The 12698-nt window shown below is 38.8% G+C and overlaps 1 protein-coding gene across 1 annotated transcript in view; it reads left to right on the forward strand.

Annotated features, from left to right (window-relative positions):
• The first annotated feature begins 248 nt into the window (after positions 1–248).
• CTXND1 (cortexin domain containing 1) overlaps positions 249–12698 on the forward strand; it is a 36702-nt gene continuing 24252 nt past the window's right edge. The window contains exon 1 of the mRNA XM_082768654.1: positions 249–676. The gene's annotated coding sequence lies outside the window, so the exon portion shown is untranslated. The remainder of the gene's footprint in view (positions 677–12698) is intronic.

The following is a 12698-nucleotide window of genomic DNA, read 5'->3' on the forward strand; positions in this document are numbered from 1 at the left end:
ACAGACAACTGCCAAGGGTGAGTAGAACAGTTCTTGGGGTGTGTTAAATCTGAAATGTTAATCCATGAAGCTTTAGGGAGCTACTTTCTGACCGTATCTTTTCTGTAAGCACAGCTGGTAAGCTCCATGTCAGAGCTGGGACACCCCCTGCCCCCCTTTCACTTCTACTTCTGAAAAACAGAAGATTAAGCTCAGCTGAAAGAGTTCGTTCCTCAACATTGAAAAATGCATTAGCTTGAATTTGTAACAGAAATTCAAATCTCTCTGAAACATAAAAATAGCGCTCAGCTGTGAATTCAACTGCAAGTTACCAAACAGAAGAACTTGCACTATAACCAACTACAGCACGAGATGAAGGCATCCCCGGCCCCTTTGCCTTTAAAATGCCCTGGAAGCAGTGGCTTTCGGCAGAACACCTTATCTGCTCTCGAGAGCTGTGACTCTTCATCCTTTCGTTATGAAGACCCAGGGGATTGCTTACTTAGCATACACCAGAGGCAATGGATAGGGTGAGCAGTCACTGCAGCCAGAAAACCCCAGCACGGAGCAGAGGCAATTACCCTCCGCACGCAGAGACCGTGGAGCTGAATCGTGCTGAATAGAGAACCCCTCCAGCTGGCAGAGCCATGTGTGGCTGGGAAGAGCAGCCACTTTCGCTCCGTTGAGAAGCAATGCAGTAAGTGAGTCTGATATTGCAGCAGGCACTGGTTCCCGAGGTTAATAAGGAGCCGAAGCCTTGCAGCTTTTGCTGTGTGAGAGACAACCTCCGGTCCAGGACCAGTGTCAGAGCCACACGGTTTTTGTTGCTGTTGTTTCTAAATTGAGTGAAGGAATCGAGCCGATGTGCAGTGACACTAAGCGAATAATTTTGCATTGTGTGCATGTGTGTGTATTGCAGGGGAGTGCTTGCTGTACAGTCCTGTGCCGAAGTAGTACTGCTAGGTTCGTGGCTTTTTCTATAGTCATGTTTGACAGCATTTAAACAGGGATGCTGCTTAATAACTTATTGTCAGTGTGTGTTTCTGTGTTCTTTAACTATACAGCATGATTCCTGTGCTTGGGTGCAAACTATTTTCTGTACTATTATGCTAGATTTGCAGAGACTGTGTCACTGAATAATGAAAAATCAGAGATTGCAACTATGAGAGTGAGTGCCTTGGTGAAAATAATACTTTAATTTTACTTCATCAGATACAACTAACTTCTAGTTTGAGGTAAATACTTCAGTGTGGTTTGAAACTGCAGATGCTTTTTTTTAAGATAAATGTTTATAAGCAGTACTTTATCATAGCATAGCTGTGGGTTTCTACAGATTCAAGCGTTGTGTTTCTGTACCCTGCAGTAGCACAGCTTTCTAGCTGTAACGTGTAGTAAAGAGAAGGCATGATTTAAAGTTTGGTTTATTAGAAGAGAGGTTTTTACATAGCTTGAAAGTGTTTGTCAAGTAAGAGTTTGGGAAATAATTGCAGGCCTTTGGAAGAAAACATAGAGCATTTAAATCAAATTTGACTGTGCAGTTTTCACTGTTAATTTTGGGACAGAGCAAGAAAAGAAACCAGATGAACATAGCTTAATGTTCATCTGGTTTCTTAATACAGCTCTTTCAGTGACTTACAAGACTGGTTTAGACTAACTGCCTGTTTTGAGAATAAGTGCCATTTTCAGCTTCGGACACATTTAACTACTTGAGGTAAAGCATTCTCTATTATTTCAGAGGGCAGTACATGCAAGTCCCAAAAATTAGGTATTCTTTTTCGCTGTTAAGTCAAATGTCAATATTAAATAGTTATCGATCTCTTGAAAGGGCACTCATGAAAGTAGTCTTTAATTCTGCAACTCAGTTTTTGCCTAAAAATTGGAGCTCATTTAGTTACTGTCAACTACTAGGAAATATACAGGAAGTGCTCACATTTTGAAGAAAATCCATCTTGATATATCCTTGTCAATTAAGTTTTGCACAAAATTTGGTGTGTCATGTTATTAGAAGGGATACTTCTTGCAAATAAGACAACTGAAGCTCAGTTTCTGCTAACAGAGTTTTTGCAGGGATGCTGCTAAAGATGTGTGATATTTAGTCCCAGGCACAGCTAAAGACACTGAGGAATTAATACCCAGGAATTACAGCTATGAGTTACTACACCTTTCTACTCATATGCAACATGCATGTCTTAAAGACTTCACTCCTTGAGAGAGAGGGACACAGGTGCTGATCATGGCTATTTCCCCTGACAATGCAGTCGAGAATTTTCTCCTTTCTGCCTAAGACAATCCTTGTGACTTATGGTGCTATTAAGCTGTAATCATTAAAATAATGAACAGTTAGTAAGTGATAAATATTCTGCACTATTTGTACAACTTTGAAGATGGACAAATCTACAAGGAAGGTGAATTGTGTCTGACTCTGATCTGCTCGCCTCTTCCGTTTCTCTCCTATCTCAACTTTTCCCATTTCCTTTCTGCGTGCAAGCATTTGGTAGGTGTTAGAGCTGCTTACAATTCAGGACCTTAACCCATGATCTGTGCTTTTTTTCCAGTAGCAGGTCCATGATCAGCATGTCATCTACCTCTGTCTTCTTCATCCAGATATCTAGCTAAACCAATAAGGAATTTGGAACATATGAGGATTTATTATAAGATAGTTCTGAATGAGATGTATAAACCTGGTGTTGATTATCATAAGGAAATAGCGGAGATTTTACCTGTAATCAGGATGTACGCAGAACATGCAGTTGAGATGATATTATCATCAGACATTTTCAGGTAAACTAATCCTGGTAATTTAACAAGTCACTGTTTTCAAATGATTTTCTCACAGGAAAAAATATACAAATGAGGAGGAAAGAAAATGCAAATAGGAGTTGATGTTGGATTCATAATAATAATCACAAGAGGAAAAGAAAGATTATAGCTGTTTTTATGCCTTCATGCAATTCTGAGTCCCTAATCAAAATGTGTTCCCTGAACTGGAAACTTAGTTATTTACCAGATATTATTGTTCATGTCAAAATTAAAATGGGAAAACATTAAGCATGTAATCTAATATCTCAGCCGTCTAGAATAAGTATATTAGTAAACAAATGCTTTCACTTCTTCATCCTGCCTTTTAAGTTATCCTGGCAAGAGCCTTGCCTCATAAGTCAAGTTCACTTCATTGCACTGAAACCTTAGAGAGGCGCACACAAAGAAAAGTTTACTAATTTTAACTTACACTGTCAGTAATCAATTGCAACCCAATTTAATTAACGTTTAGAGTAATTCATGTCACTATCTTGCTACCACTTTTTCACTTGTAGAAGCACCGACAATTCTTTACAGTATGAAATATGACTGCACCATCTTGACATCTAAGCATCAGAGACAAAGCTTCTAGTACAAAGCTGTAATGAAGAATATACCATAGGCAGATGAACACGCTCCATAATTTCAACGCACAGTGAAAATGAGTCAGTTGCAACAGGAACCAATGGTGCAGACAATGTTAAATTAAAAGACACGACATTCAGCACATTCTCATAGAGAAAAAACTTAAAGATATTTGAGCAAGAGCAGTGAATTTTTCTACCATGCTTAGTAGAGCTGTCATGTTTATAAAGAAAAATATCTTACAGCTAGTGAAATCCAAAATGTGCCACATATAGTCAATACTTTGTTTCTGACTACAGAAGAAAGAACACTTTCTTCCCTTTCTGTTATCCAAGGGTAGACTTTCTGATGGCGTCTAACTACTTAGGTATGCTACATAATAATTATTTTATTCATATGTATGAAAGCAAATTACTTAGAATCTTTGTTATACTTATCTGCTGTGAGCATCAAGATTGAATTTAATTGGGATTTTCAGATATATGCTTAGACAATCTATTTTCAACAACAAAATGAATATGCTAAGTATTACTTGCTGGCATTTCTTACCAAAGGCAATTGTTTAATGCTCTGCAATAGTTACAATTCAGAATACTTTCCTTGCCGCGGTGACTATCTGTACTTTCCACACCCACACAAGTCCACAGAAGCTCCTGTGCATAAAGCAGCAGTGCAGTAGTGTTCAAGGAGGATTAAAGGACTAAGATCAAGTACCTCCTAAATACTGCTGCCTGAGCTGTTGTTTTAAGCAAGAACAAAAATAATATACCTGCCTCTTCCAAATGCTGTGCAAAAGGAACAGATATGCATCCAAAATACACCTGAAATTAGAAAGACCATGCTCTACATTTTGCAAAGTACCTTCAAAGCATACCTAGAAGGCAGTTTGACCTTCAGAAGATACAGAAGAATTAGTACAACGATTCCTCCACCTCTTGTACATGTTCGCTAGAGCTTTAGGAAAGAATTCTGGCATCTGTCTTTCTGGAGGATAGTTCAAGAGAATGAACTTTAAAACAAGTCTGTGAAGTGCATATCCTAATAAACTAGATGATCAGTGACAGACTGCTAATCAGACATCTGATTTGCACAGAAACATCTGGAGGAAAATTAAATGCTGTATGCTCAGTTTTGAATCTTTATGAGTTAGTTCATGGAATCTTTAACGATCTTTTCATCCCTTTTGAACATAAACAGAAAGGAAAGAGAATGTCAACTGGACAAGGGTTTACTTGAACAATAGCCACAGAGATAAGTACACTTTCCCAACATTATTTTAGCATTTAAATTTCAAAACCATTTCACCTAGCCCTGGCAAGACTAAGCCTCTGGGGGTCCTATCCACAGATACTCCGAATCCACAGCAGTCAGCGAGGGAAAGATTCCTAGACAGGAAAAACATCATATTCCCAGTGTGTCAGTCAGTACTTTGTTCAGAGGGAAAGGAGGAAACAAGACAGAAGGCTGCTGAAAACACAGATGCTCACATTTCTTCCGCTAGAAACAGAACAAAAATTTATTTCATTTTATGATAAATCACAGGTTTTCTCTTAATGTCATGCTTTAGACTTTCAGTCAGGGCCAACGGCAATAAAGAACCACATGCTCAAGTAAATATAAACTATCTGGTGGAAAAGCCTTTCTTCCCCTTTCTGCTCCTGCCCCTTCTGATTGATTTCATGATTTTTGGAAGAATTTGCTGCCTTATACCTTTAGCCTGCATTATAAACAGGTCCAAAGTAAGCTGATGTCACCCATCCAGTATTACTTTTTTTCTCATGTTCATATTCAAGCTCCCATGGCCTCTGCCAACATCACCAATCTACCTACAACTCCTTACCAGATAACCATATCACACTGTACATTGCAGAACTATTCTGGATTTTCATCAGCCTAGTTTAAACTTCAGCCCTCAGTCTGAGCATAATCCACCTAGGAGACCAGCTAAGAGATATAATAATAGATCCTTTTCTTCTACCTTCTTTGGAGGCACTAAGTATTTGTCATACTTAGCTTTGCCATATTGATTCCTTGACCTCCACTCTAAAAATGGAGCGTGTTGTCAGTTGCTCTGCCCAAGTCATTTTGTGATTTTTTTTTTTAATGGGGAAAATCAAGGAAAAGAACATGTTATATCAATGTGGAATATCAACATAACACAAGGACTATAACACAAGGAAGTGTCTATAATGGAGCCGTGCCATGGAATTAGATCAAAGGTGAGCTTATACAGATGTACCAAGTGACCCATTTCCTGTTAGATTTCCAGAGAAGTTCAGGAAGAACTGGAACTAGGTTGGGAAGGGAGGTCATTCCAAGCTGACAACTTGTCAGGAAAGTATCTCCCATTATAAGAAGTCCAAATAAAGACAAAACATAATTACCCAAGTTTCATGACTTTGAGTAATCCAAAAATAAAAAGACTGAACTCTGAAAAAAAAATACTGCATTCTTTTTGTCTTCCATTTTCTGGAATATTTTATGATTCATGCTTCAAAAATGTTCACCTACAAGCACATGAGAGATTTTCACACAATATGATCACAGCTTCAAAAGCATCACCTCAAATAAAAATCATACAACTTCAAAGTTAGGTAACCTCTACATTTAGCAGCACAAATTCACAAAACATTTTTTCATTTCTGTCCTTACCATTTTACATCCCTGTCTCTGTGTCTTGCAGCCAGTGGAAATGTTTCCTAAGGAAAGAAAGTGAAGGATTTTCTAATGCCTGCATCTGCAAATCACCAGAAAATATTGTTTTCTTGATCACATTCTGCTACTGAGTTCAATCTATCATCACTGAATTTTGCAAATTGTAAGCAAAAGGCAGCAGGAAAGGAAATATTCATTAACACATACTGATGCAGCTCTTGTTCAGTTGCAACAAACCTCTATTCCAACAAACCTCTCCATTCTCTTCTCACATGCTGTATTTGATCAGCACATTGAAGATGACTAGCATTATATTCTCTCACCATTCAGACTGTCACACCACTACAGCATTTACAATTCTCATCTTCACATTCACCATGGGTATATTCTGGAAAGAAGCAAACTCTCCTGTTCAGAAAACACCTGCTCTCACTTCATAACATTTTCCTGCTGCCATACATAAGTAGCAATCTCTTTTAAGAGTTGCCTGAAGAACAGGAACAGGTTGGTAATCACATTCGAGCAAGTGGAAAAAAAAAAAAAAAATGAACCCATAATTGCACCTGTAAAGGAGTTTTCCTTCACCATTCTTTTGCTTTGGGTTTTGATCCCAAATCATCAGGCAGCAATGAGGAGACTCATTTGGATCAGAGCATAACAGACTTCTAATAAAGGTAGCTTGAGAATATTTTAATAACCAACTGCTACTCACATTTGCAAAATCCTGGTTGTAGCACAATAAAAAAATTTAAAAATGAGAGAAAAAAAAAAGTACAAAAAGATCCTGACCTTGCAAACACTCACCTTTGTGAGCAGTTCTCTCTTTCATAAATAGCCAGCCTTTCATCAGTGGTTTTATTTGCTTAAGTCCTTGCACATGCATTAAAAATTTATAACAGCCGTTACAGACAATGAAGTTATGTGTCACCCTAGTGTTTTCTAATAGTGGTTTGATTTAAATTGTGGTAAATGAAGGAAATAATAAATTAAAAGAGAAATGAAAACATAATGCTACCACAAAAACTTTGGTTACACATGAAATTTAAGTAGATGGAATAACTTTTCTCATGAAGAAATACCATGCCTCAATAATGCTTTGTATCTGTACTCCCCAGCCTGGGACTTGATGTCAGCTGCCCTTTAGACACCCTTGGTTCTCAGAATGTAGGCTGCTGGAGCAAGCCAGCAAGGGGATCTCTTTTTTTTTTTCTAGCATTTATTTCATATAATCTTCATAAAACTGATATTTTTTAAGAAACAGTAAGTGCATAAAAATGAAGCAGTCTTTAAAAGAAACAACACACACAATAAAAGCAATAAATCAAGGTCTGGAAAAAAAATGAAAGCAGAAGATATTCCTTAAGTTTCCTTAAACACTATTTAGTACTAAGGCATTTATTATCTTTAATCTGTAAGAAAAAAAGCAAACCTGTAAGAAAAAAAGCAATGTGCCACCCAAATGGTTCCCACCTGGATATACCCATCTCCTGATGAAAGCAGCTAACCATTTCAACAGCAGCTAAGGGGATGCTGTGACCAATTCAAAAGGATGCTGCCTAGTTGTTAGGAAGCACAGCCCACGCAGATACTTCATTGTCCATAACAGCAAGAGGTTAAATGTCAGTAACATACAGCTGGAGCATTTTATATCTAAGTGTGTACATGTACACACAAACAGAAATGTAAACCTTAGGGTTCATCCTTGGTCCTTTCCACCAGCCACCCATTAAAATCACTGCTAAGAAGGACTTGAGAACCACTGGAGCTCACAAGCAACATGATTTTTCTAACTCTTATCCACAGTATGGTAGGAATATACTAAGTTTCTTATGAACCAAAGAACACTCAAAGCTTTTCTATTGTCCCTTTTTAACACTTGGCTGCAGATGTGGCATCTCTGAGCATTTTTCCTTGAGCTGCTGCAGGACTGGAGAAGTAGTACCTTACAGGCACCACTCCCACCCCTGCCGCAGGTGAGGGAAGTGAGATTAAATTCAGCAGAGGCTGAACCAAATGAAGAAGTGCAATTTGAGTCAACAGAACAGTTTTCTTTTGATTGCCCCACAGCTAGGATTTTGCTCCAAAAGTGATGTTGTGTTTTCAGGTGATAGTTAATCAAATAGTCACTTGTTCATTAGAAAACACCTGAACTGTCTGCTAGGCTTTTTATTTTTTGGCCACTGAAGTATAAACATACCAAGCACAGAAGAGACACTTCGCACCTGCACAGCCTCATCTCCCAGTTGTAGGAGGGCAAATTGCTCCCCTTACTTACAGTCGCTGAGATCTCATCAAAGCACTTGAACACCATACTTGGTTTAAAAAGCCCCAGCAGCACAGGTGAGGAGAAAGGCTTCTTCATCACTTCAGGCACAGATCTTCTTGCTACCTCTTGTCCTTTGCACCCAAGAGATCACTGATGTAGACAGCACAGTCAGTTTTCGTCAGATCTACACAAAACAATGTCATTGACATTGTAATTCTCTCACGCTTTCCCTCTTTGGCAAGGCTCCCTTTTTTCCTCCCTCTGCTGCTATTTATATAGAAAGTTGTCATTCCTGTAAGCAATATGCTCCTTTGTCATTCTCCAGCCTCATGGGAAGGACTTGTGGTTTCATGGACATTTTGGTATTTTAATAGCAGTCATTCCTGCTCCAGAGTCCACCCTGCAATGGGTGCTTCTCTGTATCCACATGAAATGGTCACAACTGGGCTGGTGACCAGGTTGGGGGACAGATCTGGGTTAAAACTAAGCTGAAAAATATGGTTTGCTTTATCCCAGATCCATACCCTGATCCACCCAGTTTGGTGTGTGGTCTCATAACTGTTTTGGCCATCCCAAGTGAGGGATAAGGCATAGACAGTAATGAATAGTTCCTGACAGGTGAAGAGACTGGACTGCTGCACAGGGTTAAACCCCACTATCAGCAGTCTTCCTTCCCATAAAATTCCTGGCTCAGCTCTTCCCTCACCTGCTCCTCTCTGAGATTTGCATGCTGTTTACAGTCAGATTAATGAAAAACACAGCTTTTAAAGCATCTGTGATATTTTCCTCTGTTTCAAATATCTGGACTTGTATATGCAGTAGCTAAAACCTATCAGCCTGTGCTTTGCTTCCAAACAGGAAGGATTGTCTTCCCATTTACGTACAATAGATGTGCACAATAGCACCATTGCTATCATAGCAATCTTGTCCCATGGATTCAAAATTAAAATGCATGTACAAATACACTGCTCTCAAGACCATTTATATATGCTCCAGTGGCATCACTGGGCAGCTTGATAACAGAAAGCCTCACTGAATTTTCTTAGCTAAAATTCACAGAAGTTACAGTTTAAAACTAAATTTGCAAGACTCTGTAAAGGAAATGCAGGTGCAGTCAGCCTAGGTTGAGATTTTTAAAAATTCTTTATATATTTATTTTTTAGGAAGTCTGATTTACTGGTTTAGACTTACTTGGTTTTCTCATATGGGCTAAGAGCACCCAGGCAGTCCATTACTTTGTCTCAGCTGACAGAAGGTAACTTCTAAAGATTCATTACCCCCATTGCTGGCTGCCTTGAAAACATAACCCTACCATATTACAAGTATTAGACTATAAAAAGTTCCCTACCATACCTGCAGTTATTGCCATGATATGTATTATGGGATAGTAACAGCTGAAAGATATCAACATGAAGTTTGCTAGAAACAGCTCTAACACAGCTTTGTAAGCTACTTATTCAGGTGAATGAAGAGCTTATGCTTGAAACTTTCAATCTTCCTATGTCCAGGAAAGTCTTTCTAGTGCACTTCAAAGCCTTGGCCACCTGGAAACAGACTCTACAGGAAACTGCTGTAGGATCCACTTGGAAGCCAACTCCAGCTCAAGAATTCAAAGAAATTAATTTGGCATCTATAGAGAGAGTAGAGTCAACACTTTCTAAGCATGGGACAGAGAAAGATTTGGCAAGGCTTGTGCATATTTTATTGACATTTTACATCAGAAAGGGGCAATCCCAGATCTTCCAACTCTGTAAACCAGCTCGGTTTGTAGTGGTCTTGAAGGACCCCTTCCTCAGATGTATGGTCTGTGTAGCTTAGGCCACAGTCTCTGTGGGTAACTGAGTGGTAGAGACCATCAGAAAACAGACAGGCGCAAAAAAAAATTATCATTTTCCATGAACCCATGCTTTTCTGCACTCTCCACTACCCACCAACCAAAGATAAAGCTTTTATATGGACAGTTGTCAGAGAATTAGCATGGGAATGTAGAGAAAGGGAATAATTACGCCTGCTTCAGGTTATTCAAACTGAAACACTTTTTAGAGGAATCTTTGGGAAATAGAAATCAACAGTGGTTGGCATCATGCTCAGAACATTGCCTTGGGACAATGAAGCACACAAATGCTTTGCTGATATTTTGGATGCAGCACAGGAGAATTTTCCAAGTGATTTTTCATCTCACAGCAAGAAAAATGTTACTTCAGCTTTAAACATTTTCTTATTTACTTGTGGACATGTATTTGCAGCTTAAGCAAGCATCTGCAAAACATGAATGCCTACAGCACTTTTTAAAATTAATAGCAGAGGAGGAAATAACACTGCTACTCTAAGCAAAATTTTATCTATTGGATTTGGTAAGAATGGGATGCTCTGTATAAACAAAGTCTTGTTTCCTTATTTGTGTAGGGATCAGAATGGCTGTCTTCAGCTTGCTTTTCTCCTGAAAATTCATTCCTGTAATCTCCTTATGCTCCTACATTAAAACCTAGGGCTCAATTGAGAGGTCACTTAACTGACAATTTACTTTATCTGTAAGTTAACCATACAGAATGCAGTGTAGCAAGCCACCCCACAAGCAAAGAAAAACAATAAACAATAGCAAATCTGTACTACCTCACCTACTACCTCATTCCTTTAAAAAAAACAAAAACAAACAAACAAACAAACAAAAAACCACTATTTGTTACTATGTCTTCTTTCTCTGTTCCCTTGCAAGTTACATGTTTATACTGAGTTGCTGATATGCCAAACAGTTTGCTCAACAACTATGTCTGTTTTGAAGAGATCCTTGTTACTTTACAGTGGTGAGCACATAACTGCACGAATAACTGCATGACTGGAGGATGGTGAGAGTCTAGGCACATCCAGGAAGAACCAAGGCAAAGATCTGAGAGAGGCCCCTGCCCTGTTTCAGAGCACGCAGGATTCCTCCAAATGGCTCAGCATCAACAGAAAGGGTCTTTTTCAGTGCAAGGCAGATGGTGTCACAAAACCTTATCTGAGAAATCACACAACAGGTAGCTCTAGGTAACTCCTCAGAAATAGGGACACCATTTACCACAGTAGGAAATCTCCATATTGAGTCAGACAGATGTAACTGCAACTAACAGCACTGGCTTCTCTGAAACACTGACCAAACAGGATATTCTGGGCACATGGAGATGCTCAGAAAGGAGTAGTTCTTGCCATGAGCTCATCTGTCGGCATAGGCAGCTGGACAGCTATTAGAGGAAGGAATAACTACAGGAAATTTCTTTCAGCTACAGGGAATTTCAGTCAATGATTCTTCATGAAAAACTGGGCAATGCAGTCCTGTGTATTGTACAGGGCATTTTTGCTCCAAAAAAGGCAGTTATGGAGTCATTCCCCAAAGACTACGAGGCAACATGACAGCTTGATCATCTCAAAGAAGTGCAGAATTCTTCATTCTCTTTCTCTCCCCTCACAACTGATATTCAATACAAAGCATTCTCCTGTTGCACTACCAGCTGCACCAAAATAGAATCCCAAGAAAATAGTCACTTCCCCAAAATTCCCATCTCAGTCACTGTTATGAGCTTGGAGGCAGAGAACTGAAAACCTCTGAAAGGATTTTGCTATCACTGTTTCCCTGGACAAAGATCACAGACAATAACCACTACAATTAGTGTTTCAAATCTGTTTTCTGGGAAAAAAAAAAAATGAAGAAGAAAAAAAGACTTTGCATCTAAAAATAATCTCGTGATAAACAATCTCTTTTTCAAAAAGGTTAAAAACATTTGTTATTTTGCCTTTCTTTCCATTAAAAAAACAACCCACAACTTCTGGATAATCTGTTTCAGTGCCTCACTACCCTCAGAGTAAAGAATTTCTTTCTAACATCTAACCTAAATCCTTCCTCTTTTAGATTAAAACCTTTCCCCCTTGTCCTATCTCTATCTGCAAGTGTATATAGATTTTGTACTGAAAATTTTAACAGAGTTGAAAACTTCTTGTCCCATCAGTACAGTAAGTCTCATTCTAGCAGAGCAAAATTCAACCTGACCCAATTTCACGAGATTGTGCCTCAACCAGGAGCTAGGGTTGCACCACCAAAGTGACCTCAGACAGGAAGAGGCTGCAGTGGAAGGAATTCTTCTGAAGAAGCAAACTAGAGCTGCACCTACCCCGCTCTCCCATATCCCTGTCTTTTCCCCCTCTTTATTATAGGATACAACACAGTGTCTCACCCACCAAATGTTTGGAAAATATAAGTTTGATCAGGAAAATAAAAGTTTATCCAAGAGCTCTACTAAATTCACTGGGTTTGCTGAGAGAACAGGATCTTCAAACAGCAATGGGATATGATTGCAAGCAGACATTAATTTTATTATCCAATTGCCCAATTTTACTTTCCTGAAATATCTGATTCTACTACACAGAGAAAGTCAGCATT

This window comes from Aythya marila, assembly GCF_965140915.1.
Source record: "Aythya marila genome assembly, chromosome: 11".
Lineage (NCBI taxonomy): Eukaryota > Metazoa > Chordata > Aves > Anseriformes > Anatidae > Aythya > Aythya marila.